The 7278-nt window shown below is 39.5% G+C and overlaps 1 long non-coding RNA gene across 1 annotated transcript; it reads left to right on the forward strand.

Annotated features, from left to right (window-relative positions):
* The first annotated feature begins 4953 nt into the window (after positions 1-4953).
* LOC127948514 (uncharacterized) lies at positions 4954-6943 on the forward strand. Its single transcript, XR_008152097.1, has 2 exons — positions 4954-5524; positions 5928-6943. It is a non-coding gene; the product is annotated as an uncharacterized LOC127948514 (long non-coding RNA).
* Positions 6944-7278: the final 335 nt, after the last annotated feature.

Genomic DNA, 7278 nt, shown 5'->3' on the forward strand with positions numbered 1-7278 from the left:
TCACACCTGAAGACTGTGCCTACATCCTGAAACTACGTTTTAAATAGGGGTTAAGGAAATAGTAATTTAAACAGAGAAGACATTCTGAACAATCCTGTTACAATGGCTGCCACTGCTACAAAAACTCCTAAAACCGCTAGAAGAGTGATGCGTATTTCACCAACAAGAGGGCCTGTTGAAATGAGAAAGGAGCTGACTTTTGCACCAAGGAAAAAACAAAGCGTTAGTTTAACAAAGTTTCTTCATGAAGAGATTAATATGACGACTCATGATTTCTCAATGTCCGGTGATCATGTCGGAAGATATGTGTTTGACAAAGTGATGTGCACCGTGAAGATCTATGCTATGGATATTGACGACAATTTTACGACGCAGGAGCCCTGTCTGATTTTCCCTGACAAAGACTGGTGGTTATTCTACAACTACGTCTGGAGAGATTTGAATGACTGTGGTGACGATCCATTGCACACTGCAGAATGGGATGGCATAGTTCCTAACACAAGATTTAGAGTGGTTGCGGATCACAGTAAAAAGTTACCTGATGACTGTGTTCACATTTTCTGTTGCAATGACAAGACAAAGATCCGTGAGCATGTGTGGCCCATACCTGAAGCTGAGCACTACATGCACTATGACATGAAGTTTTTGTTTCAGTGGAAAGATGTTCATATAATTGATGATGTTTTTACATCTATTGATAAGATGTTTAAATGGTGTGATATGTATGACCGTTACAGCTCTGTAAAGATGAAATTGTTCCACCCTGAACAGGGCGTTCCCAAGACAACTGACCACTTCTTATCTCTGCCCACGTATTACAGCCATTAAGAAAGTCTGCAGATCGGTACACTCGCTAGATTCATTTACCGCCATGTCTCAAGAATCCACGTCAGCCTGCTGCTACAGCAACACCCCCAAAACCCTGCCTGCAATGCCTGACGACAACGCTACGTCTCTGGAGATCCTCCCACAAACCCATGACAACGCCTGGTTGGATAACTTCTGCATGGAGCTGGGGTATCACAACCTGACGTTTCTTATGACACCTTACGGCTCTAACGGCGCGGTAGCTGGAGCCGTGGTCTGTGCCAGCTTCGACGACATAAACGGCTGTATTCGCACTGATGTGTTCAAAATTATAAAGGCAACTATCGTAATTCTGTTGGAACACCTAATCAACAAAAAGCTTAAGGAACTCTGTCTGGGGTGTGAAGTTAATCATCCTAGTCAACTTAGACACTCCTGTTTGTTTGAACCCTGCGCCTGTTTCTTTGATGCTTACTTTGACGAGTTATCACGTAACCTGGTAAAGCTTGAGCTTAAACACATCATAGCTCAAGCATTAAACCGATTCGGTTTAAGGATTAATCCGCAGAGGGTCCAGGGCTCGGTGGATTCTATTTTGTGCGAATTGCCTGACGAGGTTTTCATTGTGGAGAAGCTTCGCGAGATCAGAGAAAAAGTTGTGGATGTCGCCAGTGAACAGATTGTCTATGACGCAGTGGACTGCTGGAAGGGCGGTGCACACATTGAACAAGTGTAACAAGGCCATGGGGAACGGATGGTGTGTTAATGTACTGACTAAATGTATATTTAAGCAGCGTATTAGATGTGAAATGACCAACTTGCTGTACAAGATCATTGACGACAATCCTGGTGTATCCTTAACAGTAAATGGATGTGATGTTGATGCCAAACGTTTTACAAACCTCAGGAAACAAATGGAAATTGTAAGAACAATGTCAAATGATTGGACTGATGTCATGCGTATGTGTATTAATGCCTGTGAACCGATTTCTGTAACTATCAGAAAAATACTGGATCTAATGACTGAATGTGGTAAAAGTATAAGAATTGCTGACGTTTTATGCCTGTGTACATATGTAACAGACCTATGTGTGATGCTGATTTCACGAAATGATCAGACTAATGTTTGTGAGATTATTGAAACACTGGTTGACTACATGATTGAGAAAAAAATTCTAATGTGTGTAAAGTTTCTTCAGTACCTTGACAACGTTTGATAAATAAAAAAACTAATTCACTTAAAGCAGATGTGTTATTCTTTTGTAGACTCTGAGGGGTGATGATATGTCTGAACAGATTCTGAAAAATATTTACTATAACCCTTCTAACCCCGGTTCTTTAGGGTGTAAAAGGCGTTTAAAAGATGCATTTTTAAATGAAACAGGCGTTCGCTTATTTGATAAACAAATTTCAGACTGGCTAGCCGGGGAGGATGCATACACATTACACAGGACAGCACCTCTAAAATACAAAAGGAACAGGGTTTTTGTCTATGGTATCGACATGCAGTTCCAGGCGGATCTAGTCGATATGTCGGCATATGCCAAGGATAACGACAACAATCATTTTCTGTTGACATGCACAGATATTTTCAGTAAATATGCTTGGACACGTGTGTAAAAAGGTGTAAAAACATGCATCCCGCGAGATCCCCCCGTCTATAGACTATGTGATTATGACGGAGATGTTATCGATGGGGTTTTTTATGAGGAGGAATTGCAAAAAATATCTGTGAGTACAAACAAAACATAGTTATTACGAGGATGTCCTATTTCTGATTAGAGAAATCAACACAACTTTACCTCCAGGGACGACCCTTGGCTACGATCATGTAAAAAACAGAGTCTTTCTAAAAGCCCCTCCGAAGATATCGCTGACGTTTGATGGGAAGCTTGCCGTTATATTAGGGTTAACCCCCGGAGTCGCTATAGAATCCGCAAATCACGCTAATGAAGAAGAGTATGGCCGAGGAATCACGGCTGTGATGTACGCACTGCATCAAGGAGACATAAACGAGGGTTTCTACAGCCTGTACATATATATATACAGATATCATTGAATATCAATCAGTTGGTGATGCGCACATCCCACTACTGAGATGTGTACATATAGATGGTGAGAATAATAAGATTCTCAGTGTTAGATACGATAAGGCACATTACGTACCTGTCAATAAAACAACCATCACAGATATAACTATAGAGGTAAAAGACGATCAGAATCAAAAGGTACGTTTCACTTACGGCAAGGTGAGTGCTAAGTTACACTTCAGACCCGTGAAACAGGCATTATTTTACAAATAAATAATGCCCTATTCTAATCTGTACAAAATGGATCCTGAGCGTTACGTGGCCTATTTCCAAAATCAGGCCGATAATGGCCTTCCTGGCTATGCAGGGGGTGGCGTTATGTATGGAATGGGTCTAGGTGGGCTTTTCAGGGGTCTCTTCCGAATGGCCATACCATTACTAAAATGTGGATTCAGTATTGCAAGGCCTCATCTTAAATCAGCTGCAAAAAACATACTAAGCGATGTTGTTAGCAATACCCTAACACACTCCTTTAACAATAACAACGCTCAAGACGGATCGGGGCTAATGGTGATGTCTCGCAAAAGAACGTCCAGGCCACCGGGGTCCAGAAGGAGTGGTCAAACACAGAAGAAAAGAAAACATACCCCTAAGAAGACCTCAGTCGAAAATTGCAAGCGCAAGGAGACAGCAAAACGTGTAACAACCGCAAAGCCGAAGAAATGTGTCAAAACAATTTTCTAGATCATGGCATTACTACATAACATGTCGGAAGAATGCATTAAATCTGAACTCGATCTGTTCACAGTGCCTCTGACAGAAACTGCTGTTGAAAAAAACACCTATATAGAGATACCACCATTATCAGCGATTTCGGACACATCGCCTTTGGAGTTTTTTATTGCAGGAAATGGGGCAGATTACATCGACTTAAACAATGTTTTATTATTTTTGAGGGTCAAAATCACTAATCCTGATGGTACAGATATCGCAGATGGAGCACCAGTGGGCTTTATCAACTACGCAGGGGCAACAATATTTTCACAGGTTGACGTGTCACTGGGGGACCGTTTGATATCACAGAGCACAAACACCCATGCTTATCGCTGCCTTATTGAGTGCCTTCTAAATTATGATAAACATACCCTGGAAACACTTTTCTCCGCCGGATTGTTCTATAAAGATACAGCAGGCCACATGGATGCTGCGTACCCTGCAGGAGGAAATCACGGTCTGACAAAGAGAGCCGCCTTTACCAATGCTATTAATGTTGTCGAGCTAATAGCCCCCATTCACAGCGATATCTTCTTTCAGGAAAAACTGATGCTCAATGGCGTCGACATTAAAATTCGTATGACGCGGGGTAAAGATGAATTCTGTCTGATGAGGAACGATGCTATCGCCTACAAGCTAAACATCCTGTCAGCCTCGCTATTTGTGAAAAAAGTTAGTGTCGCACCCGCCGTGAGGCTGGGGCACGCACAAGCGCTGCTCTCAACCACCGCCAAGTACCCTATCGACTGCGTTTGTGTGAAAAACTTTTCAATTCCTCCAGGCTCACGAGTCTGCAATCAAGAAAACTTATTCTTAGGAACTCTTCCAAAATCTATTGTTCTAGCTATGGTTGACAATGATGCCTTTACAGGATCGTATAATAAAAACCCATTTGCCTTTAAAAATTATGATTTAGAATTTTTATCTATTTATCTGGACGGTCAGCAATTCCCTGCAAAGCCTCTGCAACCTGATTATGGGAGTGGTTCTGCAGTGCGTGAATTCTACCAAATAGCCTTGGCTTCCGGTAAACATCTCAAAAACCAAGCAATGTCTATTGATAGAGAGGACTTTTTGCACGGTTACACCCTCTATGCATTCAATGTCACTCCAGATGAGGGTTGTGGACAACACGTCTTGCTTATCAAGTCGGGGAATATTAGACTTGAAGCACGGTTCAGACAGCCTCTACCCCACACAATTAACCTTATTGTCTATTCTATTTTTGACAGTGTCATTGAAGTGTCAAACCGCCGTCAGATCTTGGTTGATTACTATTAATACATAATAATGAACATGATCCAGCTTACGGCTATCATGGACAAGATTTCATGCAACAGTAGTCCTATCATACACTTTATCTCAAGTCTTGATGATTTATGACCCTGATTTATGGCCTGATTTATGGCCGTACAGTCCGTGTAGATTGACAGGTAGTCAGAAGTGTGCATGGTCAGTTTGGATTGATTTATGACTATATGGCCTGTCAGTCAAAGCGGTTGCCATGCCACTGGGTCCTGTGACCCTTGATTGACATGGCAGAGGTGTGTAAATCAAAAGATCAAAGAGATCTCAGATTTGACTTGTGTTGTGTTTATTACTGGATATATGATGGTTGTATCTGTTACCAGAGCAGTGGGGGATTTCTTATGATGGTTGTATCTGTAACCAGAGCTGTGGGGGGTTTCTGTGAAGTTCCTTTCTGGCTTGTTGTTCACACCTAAACACAGTGGGAGGTGTTTGGGTTCTTCCTGGGAAAAAAAAATGGCTGTGCAAAAGTGAGGGTTTTGACGTCTTGACAGGATCAATGTTTGTTTGATCTATATGGTGTTGATACCTAGGCACCAACAGGCCACATGCTCCCCGTCTACAAACACATTTGAAAAGGAGGACGATGTCTGGTGTCTTTCCAGGTGAGAATTTCAAAGAGTGAGAGAGAAAATTATCTAAATCATCAACTAACCAAGCTGCAGAAGAGATAAATAATTGAATGTTATCTGGAATTAATAAAATCAAACAGGCATTCCTTAATGTTAAGAAAATACTATCCATAATATGTGATGTGTAAAAGGAGTTGAAATCTCACGCTAATTTTAAAACCGACTTTAAACACACACACACACACACACAAATTGGTTTTCCATGTTCTATGAGACATCCCGTAGACGTAATGCTTTTTTAGAATGTACAAATTGAATTTTGCATCACCATACTCCAACCTTACACTTAAACCTACCCCTTACATAAAATTTCGTTAATTTTAAGATTTTCAAAAACACTTCATTCTGTATGATTTATAAACTTGTTTCCTCACAGGGACAAAAACAATCCCCAAGGATTTTGGATATTGCCATCATTGTTCCCCATAACATGGGGTATACCTGAACCACACAAACACACACACACACATACACAGTAAAACTGAGTAAACTAAATTTTATTTATGAGCAAATTCGTATTTGTTGTTTTTACTTTGTGTTATGTAAGAAATGTTTTAATTTAATAATCTAACCTGTAGTATGTGTACTGTAAATGAACAAATATACATTTAGCTTAAACTCAGTAAAATAATTACACCTTCCATTTTAAACATGTTTAAAAGATTACACATTGTGTGTCACTAAAGCAAGGCACACTGTCTATTGTCTTAAAAAATGTTTAAATAACCTGATGACCAGCATTGTTTCTTTAGATCATTTATGCACACAAGTGCTTTTTTCGCACGAGTAGAAAACTCTTTGGATGTGTTTGGCAAAAACATCATTTCTACATCTTAAATGCATGACTGAACTTTTCTCATTCGACAGAAATACTATTTTCTAATTATTTACCCGGCCTATAACACTTGGTGTAAATGTTCTTACCTAGAACAGAAAACATACACTTTGACTATTTGACTATTTTGTAGGCATCATGTAATGTTAAATGGTTTACAAAAAAAAATTTAGCACCAGCAGCTGTGATTTTCAAAATGAAAGAAATGTACAAGCTAAGGATGTTTCAACTATTATCATCATTTCCTTTTGACTCTGATAACCTGGTAATGAATTTTCTATGCAAGTGACACGATATACAGTTCTCATACTATTTGTGTAGATAGCTGTGCTAAAACATTTATGACTATTTTTGCATGCCAGCAGATTATGTCAAGGGTGTTTCACATCTAAGAATCACAATGTTTTTTAAATGACATTTTTCTTACACCTCAAGATTTAGCCATATCAAGATTTTGGACGGCCGTTCACAATTTGTTTGTTGGACTGTACGTTTTTAGGTGATCTCTGTGTGGTGTCATCATAATAGGAATAAATGAAAATTAAGAAATTAAGTTACAGTTTTTCTCTTCGAGATATTTCTTTTAGTGCAACTTTGTGTCTGTCCAAAAAGTGTGATCACATGAAGCATCGACACAACAAAAAATTAAGTCTAGCTGTTTTACACTTAAAACTATTACAACCTAAACAAATGAAACGGTTCCACTGAAACATGTCCACTCGTTTAAGTTTGAGCATGTTAAAGTTTCCACACTCCTGTGTAGAGATAAATTTTATCCATAACCTTTTGTGTATTCACGTGACCAAATCACTAAGAAAGAGAGTAAAGCAAGAAAGCAAATGTTTACAATGCATATAAAATTCAGAATACAATTGTTAAAAAAAATTATGTT

The sequence above is a fragment of the Carassius gibelio genome, chromosome B1 (genome assembly GCF_023724105.1).
Source record: "Carassius gibelio isolate Cgi1373 ecotype wild population from Czech Republic chromosome B1, carGib1.2-hapl.c, whole genome shotgun sequence".
NCBI lineage: Eukaryota > Metazoa > Chordata > Actinopteri > Cypriniformes > Cyprinidae > Carassius > Carassius gibelio.